The sequence below is a fragment of the Melospiza melodia genome, chromosome 7 (assembly GCF_035770615.1).
Source record: "Melospiza melodia melodia isolate bMelMel2 chromosome 7, bMelMel2.pri, whole genome shotgun sequence".
NCBI lineage: Eukaryota > Metazoa > Chordata > Aves > Passeriformes > Passerellidae > Melospiza > Melospiza melodia.
The window spans coordinates 16,039,263-16,058,384 of NC_086200.1; positions in this window are offsets into that span (position 1 = coordinate 16,039,263).

Here is a 19,122-nt window from a genome sequence, read left to right on the forward strand (position 1 = left end):
AGCCAGCCGGCCACTCCCAGCCATAGGCCCCCAGACACAAACCACGGCCCTTTTCTCTGGCAAAAAAAACTCGGCTGCCCCGCTTCTGGATGGCAGATTGCAGGAGCCACTTTGCACCATCAAACCAGCCCGACTTGGCACTGGTGCCAGCTCTGGTCTGGGAACCATCCTGCGTATCGTGGATTCTAAGGAGCCAGCCGGCCACTCCCAGCCACAGGCCCCCAAACACAAACAACGGCGCTTTTCCCTGGAAAACAAAACTCGCCTGCCAACTTTTTGATGGCAGATTGCAGGAGCCACTTGGTACTATCAAATCAGCCCAGCTTGGCACTGGTGCCACCATGGGTCTGGTCACCATCCTGCCTATCGTAGCTTTTCATGAGCCAGCCGGACACTCCCACCCCTAGGCCCCCAGAAAAAACCTCGGCCCGTTTCCCTGGCAAACAAAAGTAAGCTACCCCGCTTCTGGATGGCAGATTGCAGGAGCCACTTGGTACTATCAAACCAGCCCGACTTGGCACTGGTGCCACCTCTGGTCTGGGAACCATCCTGCGTATCGTGGATTCTAAGGAGCCAGCCGGCCACTCCCAGCCACAAGCCCCCAAACACAAAAAACGACACTTTTCCCTGGAAAACAAAACTCGCCTGCCAACTTTTTGATGGCAGATTGCAGGAGCCAGTTGGTACTATCAAATCAGCCCAACTTGGCACTGGTGTCACCATGAGTCTGGTAACCATCCTGCCTATCGTAGCTTTTCAGGAGCCAGACAGTCACTCCCAGCCATAGGCCCCGTGACACAAACCTCGGCCCGTTTCCCTGGCAAACAAAAGTAAGCTGCCCCGCTTCTGGATGGCAGATTGCAGGAGCCACTTGGTACTATCAAACCAGCCCGACTTGGCACTGGTGCCACCTCTGGTCTGGGAACCATCCTGCGTATGGTGGATTCTAAGGAGCCAGCCGGCCACTCCCAGCCACAGTCCACCAAACACAAACAACAGCAATTTTCCCTGGAAAACAAAACTCGCCTGCCAACTTTTTGATGGCAGATTGCAGGAGCCGCTTGGTACTATCAAATCAGCCCAACGTGGCACTGGTGCCACCATGAGTCTGGTAACCATCCTGCCTATCGTAGCTTTTCAGGAGCCAGCCAGTCACTCCCAGCCATAGGCCCACAGACACAAACCTCGGCCCGTTTCCCTGGCAAACAAACGTAAGCTACCCCGCTTCTGGATGGCAGATTGCAGGAGCCACTTGGTACTATCAAACAAGCCCGACTTGGAACTGGTGCCACCTCTGATCTGGGAACCATCCTGCGTATCGTGGATTCTAAGGAGCCAGCCGGCCACTCCCAGCCACAGGCCACCAAAAAAAATCAACGGCACTTTTCCCTGGAAAACAAAACTCGCCTGCCAACTTTTTGATGGCAGATTGCAGGAGCCGCTTGGTACTATCAAATCAGCCCAACTTGGCACTGGTGCCACCATGGGTCTGGTAAACATCCTGCCTATCGTAGCTTTTCAGGAGCCAGCCGGTCACTCCCAGCCTTAGGCCCCCAGACACAAACCTCGGCCCGTTTCCCTGGCAAACAAAAGTAAGCTGCCCCGCTTCTGGATGGCAGATTGCAGGAGCCACTTGGTACTATCAAACCAGCCCGACTTGGAACTAGTGCCACCTCTGGTCTGGGAACCATCCTGCGTATCGTGGATTCTAAGGAGCCAGCCGGCCACTCCCAGCCACAAGCCCCCAAACACAAACAACGGCGCTTTTCCCTGGAAAACAAAACTCGCCTGCCAACTTTTTGATGGCAGATTGCAGGAGCCGCTTGGTACTATCAAATCAGCCCAACTTGGCACTGGTGCCACCATGAGTCTGGTAACCATCCTGCCTATCGTAGCTTTTCAGGAGCCAGCCAGTAACTCCCAGCCATAGGCCCCCAGACACAAACCTCGGCCCGTTTCCCTTGCAAACAAAAGAAAGCTGCCCCGCTTCAGGATGGCAGATTGCAGGAGCCACTTTGTGGTATCAAACCAGCCCAACTTGGCACTGGTGCCACCTCTGGTCTGGGAACCATCCTGCGTATCGTGGATTCTAAGGAGCCAGCCGGCCACTCCCAGCCACAGGACCCCAAACAAAAACAACGGCGCTTTTCCCTGGAAAACAAAACTGGCCTGCCAACTTTTTGATGGCAGATTGCAGGAGCCGCTTGATACTATCAAACCAGCCCAACTTGGCACTGGTTCCACCATGGGTCTGGTAACCATCCTGCCTATCGTAGCTTTTCAGGAGCCAGCCGGTCACTTCCAGCCATAGGCCCCAGACACAAAGCACTGGGGGTTTCCCTGGTAAACAAAAGTATGCTACCCCGCTTCAATATGGCAGATTGGAGGAGCCACTTTGCACCATCAAACCAGCCCGACTTGGCACTGGTGCCACCTCTGGTCTGGGAACCATCCTGCGTATCGTGGATTCTAATTAGCCAGCCGGCCACTCCCAGCCACAGGCCCCCAAACACAAACAACGGCGCTTTTCCCTGGAAAACAAAACTGGCCTGCCAACTTTTTCATGGCAGATTGCAGGAGCCACTTTGCAGCATCAAACTAGCCCGACTCGGCACTGGTGCCACCATGGTCTGGGAACCATCCTGCGTATCGTGGATTCTAATTAGCCAGCCAGCCACTCCCAGCCATAGGCCCCCAAACACAAACAATGGCGCTTTTCCCTGGAAAACAAAACTCGCCTGCCAACTTTTTGATGGCAGATTGCAGGAGTCGCTTGGTACTATCAAATCAGCCCAACGTGGCACTGGTGCCACCATGAGTCTGGTAACCATCCTGCCTATCGTAGCTTTTCAGGAGCCAGCCAGTCACTCCCAGCCATAGGCCCCCAGACACAAACCTCGGCCTGTTTCCCTGGCAAACAAAAGTAAGCTACCCCGCTTCTGGATGGCAGATTGCAGGAGCCACTTGGTACTATCAAACAAGCCCGACTTGGAACTGGTGCCAGCTCTGGTCTGGGAACCATCCTGCGTATCGTGGATTCTAAGGAGCCAGCCGGCCACTCCCAGCCACAGGCCACCAAAAATATCAACGGCACTTTTCCCTGGAAAACAAAACTCGCCTGCCAACTTTTTGATGGCAGATTGCAGGAGCCGCTTGATACTATCAAATCAGCCCAACTTGGCACTGGTGCCACCTCTCGTCTGGGAACCTTCCTGCCTATCGTAGCTTTTCAGGAGCCAGCCGGTCACTCCCAGCCATAGGCCCCCATACACAAACCTCGGCCCGTTTCCCTGGCAAACAAAAGTAAGCTGCCCCGCTTCTGGATGGCAGATTGCAGGAGCCACTTGGTACTATCAAACCAGCCCGACTTGGCACTGGTGCCACCTTGGCTCTGGGAACCATCCTGCCTATTGTGCATTTTCAGGGGTCAGCCGGCCACTCTCAGCCATATGCCCACCAAACACAAACCACGGCCCTTTTCTCTGGCAAAAAAAACTCAACTGCCCCTCTTCTGGATGGCAAATTGCAGGACGCATTTGGTACTACAAAAACAGCACAACTTGGGACTGGTGCCACCTTGGGTCTGGTCACCATCCTGCGTAACGAGCATTTTAAGGAGCCAGCCGGCCACTCCCAGCCATAGGCCCCCAGACACAAACCACGGCCCTTTTCTCTGGCAAAAAAAACTCGGCTGCCCCGCTTCTGGATGGCAGATTGCAGGAGCCACTTTGCACCATCAAACCAGCCCGACTTGGCACTGGTGCCAGCTCTGGTCTGGGAACCATCCTGCGTATCGTGGATTCTAAGGAGCCAGCCGGCCACTCCCAGCCACAGGCCCCCAAACACAAACAACGGCGCTTTTCCCTGGAAAACAAAACTCGCCTGCCAACTTTTTGATGGCAGATTGCAGGAGCCACTTGGTACTATCAAATCAGCCCAGCTTGGCACTGGTGCCACCATGGGTCTGGTCACCATCCTGCCTATCGTAGCTTTTCATGAGCCAGCCGGACACTCCCACCCCTAGGCCCCCAGAAAAAACCTCGGCCCGTTTCCCTGGCAAACAAAAGTAAGCTACCCCGCTTCTGGATGGCAGATTGCAGGAGCCACTTGGTACTATCAAACCAGCCCGACTTGGCACTGGTGCCACCTCTGGTCTGGGAACCATCCTGCGTATCGTGGATTCTAAGGAGCCAGCCGGCCACTCCCAGCCACAAGCCCCCAAACACAAAAAACGACACTTTTCCCTGGAAAACAAAACTCGCCTGCCAACTTTTTGATGGCAGATTGCAGGAGCCACTTGGTACTATCAAATCAGCCCAACTTGGCACTGGTGTCACCATGAGTCTGGTAACCATCCTGCCTATCGTAGCTTTTCAGGAGCCAGACAGTCACTCCCAGCCATAGGCCCCGAGACACAAACCTCGGCCCGTTTCCCTGGCAAACAAAAGTAAGCTGCCCCGCTTCTGGATGGCAGATTGCAGGAGCCACTTGGTACTATCAAACCAGCCCGACTTGGCACTGGTGCCACCTCTGGTCTGGGAACCATCCTGCGTATCGTGGATTCTAAGGAGCCAGCCGGCCACTCCCAGCCACAGTCCACCAAACACAAACAACAGCAATTTTCCCTGGAAAACAAAACTCGCCTGCCAACTTTTTGATGGCAGATTGCAGGAGCCGCTTGGTACTATCAAATCAGCCCAACGTGGCACTGGTGCCACCATGAGTCTGGTAACCATCCTGCCTATCGTAGCTTTTCAGGAGCCAGCCAGTCACTCCCAGCCATAGGCCCACAGACACAAACCTCGGCCCGTTTCCCTGGCAAACAAAATTGAGCTGCCCCGCTTCTGGATGGCAGATTGCAGGAGCCACTTGGTACTATCAAACAAGCCCGACTTGGAACTGGTGCCACCTCTGATCTGGGAACCATCCTGCGTATCGTGGATTCTAAGGAGCCAGCCGGCCACTCCCAGCCACAGGCCACCAAAAAAAATCAACGGCACTTTTCCCTGGAAAACAAAACTCGCCTGCCAACTTTTTCATGGCAGATTGCAGGAGCCGCTTGGTACTATCAAATCAGCCCAACTTGGCACTGGTGCCACCATGGGTCTGGTAAACATCCTGCCTATCGTAGCTTTTCAGGAGCCAGCCGGTCACTCCCAGCCTTAGGCCCCCAGACACAAACCTCGGCCCGTTTCCCTGGCAAACAAAAGTAAGCTGCCCCGCTTCTGGATGGCAGATTGCAGGAGCCACTTGGTACTATCAAACCAGCCCGACTTGGAACTAGTGCCACCTCTGGTCTGGGAACCATCCTGCGTATCGTGGATTCTAATTAGCCAGCCGGCCACTCCCAGCCACAAGCCCCCAAACACAAACAACGGCGCTTTTCCCTGGAAAACAAAACTCGCCTGCCAACTTTTTGATGGCAGATTGCAGGAGCCGCTTGGTACTATCAAATCAGCCCAACTTGGCACTGGTGCCACCATGAGTCTGGTAACCATCCTGCCTATCGTAGCTTTTCAGGAGCCAGCCAGTAACTCCCAGCCATAGGCCCCCAGACACAAACCTCGGCCCGTTTCCCTTGCAAACAAAAGAAAGCTGCCCCGCTTCAGGATGGCAGATTGCAGGAGCCACTTTGTGGTATCAAACCAGCCCAACTTGGCACTGGTGCCACCTCTGGTCTGGGAACCATCCTGCGTATCGTGGATTCTAAGGAGCCAGCCGGCCACTCCCAGCCACAGGACCCCAAACAAAAACAACGGCGCTTTTCCCTGGAAAACAAAACTGGCCTGCCAACTTTTTGATGGCAGATTGCAGGAGCCGCTTGATACTATCAAACCAGCCCAACTTGGCACTGGTTCCACCATGGGTCTGGTAACCATCCTGCCTATCGTAGCTTTTCAGGAGCCAGCCGGCCACTCCCAGCCACAGGCCCCCAAACACAAACAACGGCGCTTTTCCCTGGAAAACAAAACTCGCCTGCCAACTTTTTCATGGCAGATTGCAGGAGCCACTTTGCAGCATCAAACTAGCCCGACTCGGCACTGGTGCCACCATGGTCTGGGAACCATCCTGCGTATCGTGGATTCTAATTAGCCAGCCAGCCACTCCCAGCCATAGGCCCCCAAACACAAACAATGGCGCTTTTCCCTGGAAAACAAAAGTAAGCTACCCCGCTTCTGGATGGCAGATTGCAGGAGCCACTTGGTACTATCAAACAAGCCCGACTTGGAACTGGTGCCACCTCTGGTCTGGGAACCATCCTGCGTATCGTGGATTCTAAGGAGCCAGCCGGCCACTCCCAGCCACAGGCCACCAAAAATATCAACGGCACTTTTCCCTGGAAAACAAAACTCGCCTGCCAACTTTTTGATGGCAGATTGCAGGAGCCGCTTGGTACTATCAAATCAGCCCAACTTGGCACTGGTGCCACCTCTCGTCTGGGAACCTTCCTGCCTATCGTAGCTTTTCAGGAGCCAGCCGGTCACTCCCAGCCATAGGCCCCCATACACAAACCTCGGCCCGTTTCCCTGGCAAACAAAAGTAAGCTGCCCCGCTTCTGGATGGCAGATTGCAGGAGCTATTTAGTACTATCAAACCAGCCCGACTTGGCACTGGTGCCACCTTGGCTCTGGGAACCATCCTGCCTATTGTGCATTTTCAGGGTTCAGCCGGCCACTCTCAAACACAAACCACGGCCCTTTTCTCTGGCAAACAAAACTCAACTGCCCCTCTTCTGGATGGCAAATTGCAGGACGCATTTGGTACTACAAAAACAGCACAACTTGGGACTGGTGCCACCTTGGGTCTGGGAACCATCCTGCGTAACGAGCATTTTAAGGAGCCAGCCGGCCACTCCCAGCCATAGGCCCCCAGACACAAACCACGGCCCTTTTCTCTGGCAAAAATACTCGGCTGCCCCGCTTCTGGATGGCAGATTGCAGGAGCCACTTTGCACCATCAAACCAGCCCGACTTGGCACTGGTGCCACCTCTGGTCTGGGAACCATCCTGCGTATCGTGGATTATAAGGAGCCAGCCGGCCACTCCCAGCCATAGGCCCCCAAACACAAACAACGGCGCTTTTCCCTGGAAAACAGAACTCGCCTGCCAACTTTTTGATGGCAGATTGCAGGAGCCGCTTGGTACTATCAAATCAGCCCAACTTGGCACTGGTGCCACCATGAGTCTGGTCACCATCCTGCCTATCGTAGCTTTTCAGGAGCCAGCCGGTCACTCCCAGCCATAGGCCCCCAGAGACAAATCTCGGCCCGTTTCCTTGGCAAACAAAAGTAAGCTGCCCCGCTTCTGGATGGCAGATTGCAGGAGCCACTTTGTGGTATCAAACCAGCCCGACTTGGCACTGGTGCCACCATGGTCTGGGAACCACCCTGCGTATCGTGGATTCTAAGGAGCCAGCCGGCCACTCCCAGCCACAGGACCCCAAACACAAACAACGGCGCTTTTCCCTGGAAAACAAAACTGGCCTGCCAACTATTTGATGGCAGATTGCAGGAACCACTTGGTACTATCAAACCAGCCCAACTTGGCACTGGTTCCACCATGGGTCTGGTAACCATCCTGCCTATCGTAGCATTTCAGGAGCCAGCCGGTCACTTCCAGCCATAGGCCCCAGACACAAAGCACTGGGGGTTTCCCTGGCAAGCAAAAGTATGCTACCCCGCTTCAGGATGGTAGATTGGAGGAGCCACTTTGCACCATCAAACCAGCCCGACTTGGCAGTGGTGCCACCTCTGGTCTGGGAACCATCCTGCGTATCGTGGATTCTAAGGAGCCAGCTGGCCACTCCCAGCCACAGGCCCCCAAACACAAACAACGGCGCTTTTCCCTGGAAAACAAAACTGGCATGCCAACTTTTTAATGGCAGATTGCAGGAGCCACTTTGCACCATCAAACTAGCCCGACTTGGCACTGGTGCCACCTCTGGTCTGGGAACCATCCTGCGTATCGTGGATTCTAATTAGCCAGCCGGCCACTCCCAGCCACAGGCCCCCAAACACAAACAACGGCGCTTTTCCCTGGAAAACAAAACTCGCCTGCCAACATTTTGATGGCAGATTGCAGGAGCCACTTTGCACCATCAAACCAGCCCGACTTGGCACTGGTGCCACCTCTGGTCTGGGAACCATCCTGCGTATCGTGGATTCTAAGGAGCCAGCCGGCCACTCCCAGCCACAAGCCCCCAAACAAAAACAACGACACTTTTCCCTGGAAAACAAAACTCGCCTGCCAACTTTTTGATGGCAGATTGCAGGAGCCACTTGGTACTATCAAATCAGCCCAACGTGGCACTGCTGCCACCATGAGTCTGGTAACCATCCTGCCTATCGTAGCTTTTCAGGAGCCAGCCAGTCACTCCCAGCCATAGGCCCCCAGACACAAACCTCGGCCCGTTTCTTTGGCAAAAAAACGTAAGCTGCCCTGCTTCTGGATGGCAGATTGCAGGAGCTATTTAGTACTATCAAACCAGCCCGACTTGGCACTGGTGCCACCTTGGCTCTGGGAACCGTCCTGCCTATTGTGCATTTTCAGGGGTCAGCCGGCCACTCTCAGCCATATGCCCTCAAACACAAACCACGGCCCTTTTCTCTGGCAAACAAAACTCAACTGCCCCTCTTCTGGATGGCAAATTGCAGGACGCATTTGGTACTACAAAAACAGCACAACTTGGGACTGGTGCCACCTTGGGTCTGGTCAGCATCCTGCGTAACGAGCATTTTAAGGAGCCAGCCGGCCACTCCCAGCCATAGGCCCCCAGACACAAACCACGGCCCTTTTCTCTGGCAAAAAAAACTCGGCTGCCCCGCTTCTGGATGGCAGATTGCAGGAGCCACTTTGCACCATCAAACCAGCCCGACTTGGCACTGGTGCCACCTCTGGTCTGGGAACCATCCTGCGTATCGTGGATTGTCGGGAGCCAGCCGGCCACTCCCAGCCACAGGCCCCCAAACACAAACAACGGCGCTTTTCCCTGGAAAACAGAACTCGCCTGCCAACTTTTTGATGGCAGATTGCAGGAGCCGCTTGGTACTATCAAATCAGCCCAACGTGGCTCTGGTGCCACCATGAGTCTGGTAACCATCCTGCCTATCGTAGCTTTTCAGGAGCCAGCCAGTCACTCCCAGCCATAGGCCCCAAGACAAAAACCTCGGCCCGTTTCCCTTGCAAACAAAAGTAAGCTGCCCCGCTTCTGGATGGCAGATTGCAGGAGCCACTTGGTACTATCAAACAAGCCCGACTTGGAACTGGTGCCACCTCTGGTCTGGGAACCATCCTGTGTATCGTGGATTCTAAGGAGCCAGCCAACCACTCCCAGCCACAGGCCACCAAAAAAAATCAATGGCACTTTTCCCTGGAAAACAAAACTCGCCTGCCAACTTTTAGATGGCAGATTGCAGGAGCCGCTTGGTACTATCAAATCAGCCCAACGTGGCACTGGTGCCACCATGGGTCTGGTAACCATCCTGCCTATCGTAGCTTTTCAGGAGCCAGCCGGTCACTCCCAGCCATAGGCCCCCAGACACAAACTTCGGCCCGTTTCCCTGGCAAACAAAAGTAAGCTGCCCCGCTTCTGGATGGCAGATTGCAGGAGCCACTTGGTACTATCAAACCAGCCCGACTTGGAACTGGTGCCACCTCTGGTCTGGGAACCATCCTGCGTATCGTGGATTCTAAGGAGCCAGCCGGCCACTCCCAGCCACAGTCCACCAAACACAAACAACAGCACTTTTCCCTGGAAAACAAAACTCGCCTGCTAACTTTTTCATGGCAGATTGCAGGAGCCACTTTGCACCATCAAACTAGCCCGACATGGTACTGGTGCCACCATGGTCTGGGAACCATCCTGCGTATCGTGGATTCTAATTAGCCAGCCGGCCACTCCCAGCCATAGGCCCCCAAACACAAACAACGGCGCTTTTCCCTGGAAAACAAAACTCGCCTGCCAACTTTTTGATGGCAGATTGCAGGAGCCGCTTGGTACTATCAAACCAGCCCAACGTGGCACTGGTGCCACCATGAGTCTGGTAACCATCCTGCCTATCGTAGCTTTTCAGGAGCCAGCCAGTCACTCCCAGCCATAGGCCCCCAGACACAAATCTCGGCCCGTTTCCCTGGCAAACAAAAGTAAGCTGCCCCGCTTCTAGATGGCAGATTGCAGGAGCCACTTTGTGGTATCAAACCAGCCCGACTTGGCACTGGTGCCACCTCTGGTCTGGGAACCATCCTGCGTATCGTGGATTCTAAGGAGCCAGCCGGCCACTCCCAGCCACAGGACCCCAAACACAAACAACGGCGCTTTTCCCTGGAAAACAAAACTGGCCTGCCAACATTTTGATGGCAGATTGCAGGAACCACTTGGTACTATCAAACCAGCCCAACTTGGCACTGGTTACACCATGGGTCTGGTAAGCATCCTGCCTATCGTAGCTTTTCAGGAGCCAGCCGGTCACTTCCAGCCATAGACACCAGACACAAAGGACTGGGGTTTTCCCTGGGAAACAAAAGTATGCTACCCCGCTTCTGGATGGCAGATTGCAGGAGCCACTTTGCACCATCAAACCAGCCCGACTTGGCACTGGTGCCACCTCTGGTCTGGGAACCATCCTGCGTATCGTGGATTCTAAGGAGCCAGCTGGCCACTCCCAGCCACAGGCCCCCAAACACAAACAACGGCGCTTTTCCCTGGAAAACAAAACTGGCATGCCAACTTTTTAATGGCAGATTGCAGGAGCCACTTTGCACCATCAAACTAGCCCGACTTGGCACTGGTGACACCTCTGGTCTGGGAACCATCCTGCGTATCGTGGATTCTAATTAGCCAGCCGGCCACTCCCAGCCACAGGCCCCGAAACACAAACAACGGCGCTTTTCCCTGGAAAACAAAACTCGCCTGCCAACATTTTGATGGCAGATTGCAGGAGCCACTTTGCACCATCAAACCATCCCGACTTGGCACTGGTGCCACCTCTGGTCTGGGAACCATCCTGCGTATCGTGGATTCTAAGGAGCCAGCCGGCCACTCCCAGCCACAGGCCCCCAAACACAAACAACGGCGCTTTTCCCTGGAAAACAAAACTCGCCTGCCAACTTTTTGATGGCAGATTGCAGGAGCCACTTGCTACTATCAAACCAGCCCAACTTGGCACTGGTGCCACCATGGGTCTGGTCACCATCCTGCCTATCGTAGCTTTTCAGGAGCCAGCCGGACAGTCCCACCCATAGGCCCCGAGACAAAAGCCTCGGCCCGTTTCCCTGGCAAACAAAAGTAAGCTACCCCGCTTCTGGATGGCAGATTGCAGGAGCCACTTGGTACTATCAAACCAGCCCGACTTGGAACTAGTGCCACCTCTGGTCTGGGAACCATCCTGCGTATCGTGGATTCTAATTAGCCAGCCGGCCACTCCCAGCCATAGGCCCCCAAACACAAACAACGGCGCTTTTCCCTGGAAAACAAAACTCGCCTGCCAACTTTTTGATGGCAGATTGCAGGAGCCGCTTGGTACTATCAAATCAGCCCAACGTGGCACTGGTGCCACCATGAGTCTGGTAACCATCCTGCCTATCGTAGCTTTTCAGGAGCCAGCCGGTCACTCCCAGCCATAGGCCCCCAGACACAAACCTCGGCCCGTTTCCCTTGCAAACAAAAGTAAGCTACCCCGCTTCAGGATGGCAGATTGCAGGAGCCACTTTGTGGTATCAAACCAGCCCAACTTGGCACTGGTGCCACCTCTGGTCTGGGAACCATCCTGCGTATCGTGGATTCTAAGGAGCCAGCCGGCCACTCCCAGCCACAGGACCCCAAACACAAACAACGGCGCTTTTCCCTGGAAAACAAAACTGGCCTGCCAACTTTTTGATGGCAGATTGCAGGAGCCGCTTGATACTATCAAACCAGCCCAACTTGGCACTGGTTCCACCATGGGTCTGGTAACCATCCTGCCTATCGTAGCTTTTCAGGAGCCAGCCGGTCACTTCCAGCCATAGGCCCCAGACACAAAGCACTGGGGGTTTCCCTGGCAAACAAAAGTATGCTACCCCGCTTCAGGATGGCAGATTGGAGGAGCCACTTTGCACCATCAAACCAGCCCGACTTGGCACTGGTGCCACCTCTGGTCTGGGAACCATCCTGCGTATCGTGGATTCTAATTAGCCAGCCGGCCACTCCCAGCCACAGGCCCCCAAACACAAACAACGGCGCTTTTCCCTGGAAAACAAAACTCGCCTGCCAACTTTTCATGGCAGATTGCAGGAGCCACTTTGCAGCATCAAACTAGCCCGACTCGGCACTGGTGCCACCATGGTCTGGGAACCATCCTGCGTATCGTGGATTCTAATTAGCCAGCCAGCCACTCCCAGCCATAGGCCCCCAAACAAAAACAATGGCGCTTTTCCCTGGAAAACAAAACTCGCCTGCCAACTTTTTGATGGCAGATTGCAGGAGTCCCTTGGTACTATCAAATCAGCCCAACGTGGCACTGGTGCCACCATGAGTCTGGTCACCATCCTGCCTATCGTAGCTTTTCAGGAGCCAGCCAGTCACTCCCAGCCATAGGCCCCCAGACACAAACCTCGGCCTGTTTCCCTGGCAAACAAAAGTAAGCTACCCCGCTTCTGGATGGCAGATTGCAGGAGCCACTTGGTACTATCAAACAAGCCCGACTTGGAACTGGTGCCACCTCTGGTCTGGGAACCATCCTGCGTATCGTGGATTCTAAGGAGCCAGCCGGCCACTCCCAGCCACAGGCCACCAAAAATATCAACGGCACTTTTCCCTGGAAAACAGAACTCGCCTGCCAACTTTTTGATGGCAGATTGCAGGAGCCGCTTGATACTATCAAATCAGCCCAACTTGGCACTGGTGCCACCTCTCGTCTGGGAACCATCCTGCCTATCGTAGCTTTTCAGGAGCCAGCCGGTCACTCCCAGCCATAGGCCCCCATACACAAACCTCGGCCCGTTTCCCTGGCAAACAAAAGTAAGCTGCCCCGCTTCTGGATGGCAGATTGCAGGAGCCACTTGGTACTATCAAACCAGCCCGACTTGGAACTGGTGCCACCTCTGGTCTGGGAACCATCCTGCGTATCGTGGATTCTAAGGAGCCAGCCGGCCACTCCCAGCCACAGTCCACCAAACACAAACAACGGCACTTTTCCCTGGAAAACAAAACTCGCCTGCAAACTTTTTCATGGCAGATTGCAGGAGCCACTTTGCACCATCAAACTTGCCCGACATGGTACTGGTGCCACCTCTGGTCTGGGAACCATCCTGCGTATCGTGGATTCTAAGGAGCCAGCCGGCCACTCCCAGCCATTAGCCCCCAAACACAAACAACGGCGCTCTTCCCTGGAAAACAAAACTCGCCTGCCAACTTTTTGATGGCAGATTGCAGGAGCCACTTGGTACTATCAAATCAGCCCAACGTGGCACTGGTGCCACCATGAGTCTGGTAACCATCCTGCCTATCGTAGCTTTTCAGGAGCCAGCCAGTCACTCCCAGCCATAGGCCCCCAGACACAAACCTCGGCCCGTTTCCCTGGCAAACAAACGTAAGCTGCCCCGCTTCTGGATGGCAGATTGCAGGAGCTATTTAGTACTATCAAACCAGCCCGACTTGGCACTGGTGCCACCTTGGCTCTGGGAACCATCCTGCCTATTGTGCATTTTCAGGGGTCAGCCGGCCACTCTCAGCCATATGCCCTCAAACACAAACCACGGCCCTTTTCTCTGGCAAACAAAACTCAACTGCCCCTCTTCTGGATGGCAAATTGCAGGACGCAATTGGTACTACAAAAACAGCACAACTTGGGACTGGTGCCACCTTGGGTCGGGGAACCATCCTGCGTAACGAGCATTTTAAGGAGCCAGCCGGCCACTCCCAGCCATAGGCCCCCAGACACAAACCACGGCCCTTTTCTCTGGCAAAAATACTCGGCTGCCCCCCTTCTGGATGGCAGATTGCAGGAGCCACTTTGCACCATCAAACCAGCCCGACTTGGCACTGGTGCCACCTCTGGTCTGGGAACCATCCTGCGTATCGTGGATTCTAAGGAGCCAGCCGGCCACTCCCAGCCACAGGACACCAAACACAAACAACAACGCTTTTCCCTGGAAAACAGAACTCGCCTGCCAACTTTTTGATGGCAGATTGCAGGAGCCGCTTGGTACTATCAAACCAGCCCAACTTGGCACTGGTGCCACCATGAGTCTGGTCAACATCCTGCCTATCGTAGCTTTTCAGGAGCCAGCCGGTCACTCCCAGCCATAGGCCCCCAGACACAAATCTCGGCCCGTTTCCTTGGCAAACAAAAGTAAGCTGCCCCGCTTCTGGATGGCAGATTGCAGGAGCCACTTTGTGGTATCAAACCAGCCCGACTTGGCACTGGTGCCACCATGGTCTGGGAACCATCCTGCGTATCGTGGATTCTAAGGAGCCAGCCGGCCACTCCCAGCCACAGGACCCCAAACACAAACAACGGCGCTTTTCCCTGGAAAACAAAACTGGCCTGCCAACTTTTTGATGGCAGATTGCAGGAACCACTTGGTACTATCAAACCAGCCCAACTTGGCACTGGTTCCACCATGGGTCTGGTAACCATCCTGCCTATCGTAGCATTTCAGGAGCCAGCCGGTCACTTCCAGCCATAGGCCCCAGACACAAAGCACTGGGGGTTTCCCTGGCAAGCAAAAGTATGCTACCCCGCTTCAGGATGGTAGATTGGAGGAGCCACTTTGCACCATCAAACCAGCCCGACTTGGCAGTGGTGCCACCTCTGGTCTGGGAACCATCCTGCGTATCGTGGATTATAAGGAGCCAGCTGGCCACTCCCAGCCACAGGCCCCCAAACACAAACAACGGCGCTTTTCCCTGGAAAACAAAACTGGCATACCAACTTTTTAATGGCAGATTGCAGGAGCCACTTTGCACCATCAAACTAGCCCGACTTGGCACTGGTGCCACCTCTGGTCTGGGAACCATCCTGCGTATCGTTGATTCTAACTAGCCAGCCGGCCACTCCCAGCCACAGGCCCCCAAACACAAACAACGGCGCTTTTCCCTGGAAAACAAAACTCGCCTGCCAACATTTTGATGGCAGATTGCAGGAGCCACTTTGCACCATCAAACCATCCCGACTTGGCACTGGTGCCACCTCTGGTGTGGGAACCATCCTGCGTATCGTGGATTCTAAGGAGCCAGCCGGCCACTCCCAGCCACAAACCCCCAAACACAAACAACGACACTTTTCCCTGGAAAACAAAACTCGCCTGCCAACTTTTTGATGGCAGATTGCAGGAGCCACTTGGTACTATCAAATCAGCCCAACGTGGCACTGGTGCCACCATGAGTCTGGTAACCATCCTGCCTATCGTAGCTTTTCAGGAGCCAGCCAGTCACTCCCAGCCATAGGCCCCCAGACACAAACCTCGGCCCGTTTCCCTGGCAAACAAACGTAAGCTGCCCTGCTTCTGGATGGCAGATTGCAGGAGCTATTTAGTACTATCAAACCAGCCCGACTTGGCACTGGTGCCACCTTGGCTCTGGGAACCATCCTGCCTATTGTGCATTTTCAGGGGTCAGCCGGCCACTCTCAGCCATATGCCCTCAAACACAAACCACGGCCCTTTTCTCTGGCAAACAAAACTCAACTGCCCCTCTTCTGGATGGCAAATTGCAGGACGCATTTGGTACTACAAAAACAGCACAACTTGGGACTGGTGCCACCTTGGGTCTGGTCACCATCCTGCGTAACGAGCATTTTAAGGAGCCAGCCGGCCACTCCCAGCCATAGGCCCCCAGACACAAACCACGGCCCTTTTCTCTGGCAAAAAAAACTCGGCTGCCCCGCTTCTGGATGGCAGATTGCAGGAGCCACTTTGCACCATCAAACCAGCCCGACTTGGCACTGGTGCCACCTCTGGTCTGGGAACCATCCTGCCTATCGTAGCTTTTCAGGAGCCAGCCGGTCACTCCCAGCCATAGGCCCCCAGACACAAACCTCGGCCCGTTTCCCTGGCAAACAAAAGTAAGCTGCCCCGCTTCTGGATGGCAGATTGCAGGAGCCACTTGGTACTATCAAACAAGCCCGACTTGGCACTGGTGCCACCTCTGGTCTGGGAACCATCCTGCGTATCGTGGATTCTAAGGAGCCAGCCGGCCACTCCCAGCCACAGTCCACCAAACACAAACAACGGCACTTTTCCCTGGAAAACAAAACTCGCCTGCCAACATTTTCATGGCAGATTGCAGGAGCCACTTTGCACCATCAAACTAGCCCGACTTGGCACTGGTGCCACCATGGTCTGGGAACCATCCTGCGTATCGTGGATTCTAATTAGCCAGCCGGCCACTCCCAGCCATAGGCCCCCAAACACAAACAACGGCGCTTTCCCCTGGAAAACAAAACTCGCCTGCCAACTTTTTGATGGCAGATTGCAGGAGCCGCTTGGTACTATCAAATCAGCCCAACGTGGCTCTGGTGCCACCATGAGTCTGGTAACCATCCTGCCTATCGTAGCTTTTCAGGAGCCAGCCAGTCACTCCCAGCCATAGGCCCCCAGACAAAAACATCGGCCCGTTTCCCTTGGAAACAAAAGTAAGCTGCCCTGCTTCTGGATGGCAGATTGCAGGAGCCACTTGGTACTATCAAACAAGCCCGACTTGGAACTGGTGCCACCTCTGGTCTGGGAACCATCCTGTGTATCGTGGATTCTAAGGAGCCAGCCAACCACTCCCAGCCACAGGCCACCAAAAAAAATCAATGGTACTTTTCCCTGGAAAACAAAACTCGCCTGCCAACTTTTTGATGGCAGATTGCAGGAGCCGCTTGGTACTATCAAATCAGCCCAACGTGGCACTGTTGCCACCATGGGTCTGGTAACCATCCTGCCTATCGTAGCTTTTCAGGAGCCAGCCGGTCACTCCCAGCCATAGGCCCCCAGACACAAACCTCGGCCCGTTTCCCTGGCAAACAAAAGTAAGCTGCCCCGCTTCTGGATGGCAGATTGCAGGAGCCACTTGGTACTATCAAACCAGCCCGACTTGGAACTGGTGCCACCTCTGGTCTGGGAACCATCCTGCGTATCGTGGATTCTAAGGAGCCAGCCGGCCACTCCCAGCCACAGTCCACCAAACACAAACAACAGCACTTTTCCCTGGAAAACAAAACTCGCCTGCTAACTTTTTCATGGCAGATTGCAGGAGCCACTTTGCACCATCAAACTAGCCCGACATGGTACTGGTGCCACCATGGTCTGGGAACCATCCTGCGTATCGTGGATTCTAATTAGCCAGCCGGCCACTCCCAGCCATAGGCCCCCAAACACAAACAACGGCGCTTTTCCCTGGAAAACAAAACTGGCCTGCCAACTTTTTGATGGCAGATGGCAGGAGCCGCTTGGTACTATCAAATCAGCCCAACGTGGCACTGGTGCCACCATGAGTCTGGTAACCATCCTGCCTATCGTAGCTTTTCAGGAGCCAGCCAGTCACTCCCAGCCATAGGCCCCCAGACACAAATCTCGGCCAGTTTCCCTGGCAAACAAAAGTAAGCTGCCCCGCTTCTGGATGGCAGATTGCAGGAGCCACTTTGTGGTATCAAACCAGCCCAACTTGGCACTGGTGCCACCTCTGGTCTGGGAACCATCCTGCGTATCGTGGATTCTAAGGAGCCAGCCGGCCACTCCCAGCCACAGGCCCCCAAACACAAACAACGGCGCTTTTCCCTGGAAAACAAAACTGGCCTGCCAACTTTTTGATGGCAGATTGCAGGAACCACTTGGTACTATCAAACCAGCCCAACTTGGCACTGGTTCCACCATGGGTCTGGTAACCATCCTGCCTATCGTAGCTTTTCAGGAGCCAGCCGGTCACTTCCAGCCATAGGCCCCAGACACAAAGGACTGGGGGTTTCCCTGGCAAACAAAAGTATGCTCCCCGCTTCTGGATGGCAGATTGCAGGAGCCACTTTGCACCATCAAACCAGCCCGACTTGGCACTGGTGCCACCTCTGGTCTGGGAACCATCCTGCGTATCGTGGATTCTAAGGAGCCAGCTGGCCACTCCCAGCCACAGGCCCCCAAACACAAACAACGGCGCTTTTCCCTGGAAAACAAAACTGGCATGCCAACTTTTTAATGGCAGATTGCAGGAGCCACTTTGCACCATCAAACTAGCCCGACTTGGCACTGGTGACACCTCTGGTCTGGGAACCATCCTGCGTATCGTGGATTCTAATTAGCCAGCCGGCCACTCCCAGCCACAGGCCCCCAAACACAAACAACGGCGCTTTTCCCTGGAAAACAAAACTCGCCTGCCAACATTTTGATGGCAGATTGCAGGAGCCACTTTGCACCATCAAACCATCCCGACTTGGCACTGGTGCCACCTCTGGTCTGGGAACCATCCTGCATATCGTGGATTCTAAGGAGCCAGCCGGCCACTCCCAGCCACAGGCCCCCAAACACAAACAACGGCGCTTTTCCCTGGAAAACAAAACTCGCCTGCCAAATTTTGATGGCAGATTGCAGGAGCCACTTGCTACTATCAAACCAGCCCAACTTGGCACTGGTGCCACCATGGGTCTGGTCACCATCCTGCCTATCGTAGCTTTTCAGGAGCCAGCTGGACAGTCCCACCCATAGGCCCCGAGACTAAAGCCTCGGCCCATTTTCCCTGGCAAACATAAGTAAGCTACCCCGCTTCTGGATGGCAGATTGCAGGAGCCACTTTGCACCATCAAACTAGCCTGACTTGGCACTGGTGCCACCTCTGGTCTGGGAACCATCCTGCGTATCGTGGATTCTAAGGAGCCAGCCGGCCACTCCCAGCCACAAGCCCCCAAACACAAACAACGACACTTTTCCCTGGAAAACAAAACTCGCCTGCCAACATTTTGATGGCAGATTGCAGGAGCCGCTTGGTACTATCAAATCAGCCCAACTTGGCACTGGTGCCACCATGAGTCTGGTAACCATCCTGCCTATCGTAGCTTTTCAGGAGCCAGCCGGTCACTCCCAGCCATAGGCCCCCAGACACAAACCTCGGCCCGTTTCCCTGGCAAACAAACGTAAGCTGTCCCGCTTCTGGATGGCAGATTGCAGGAGCCAC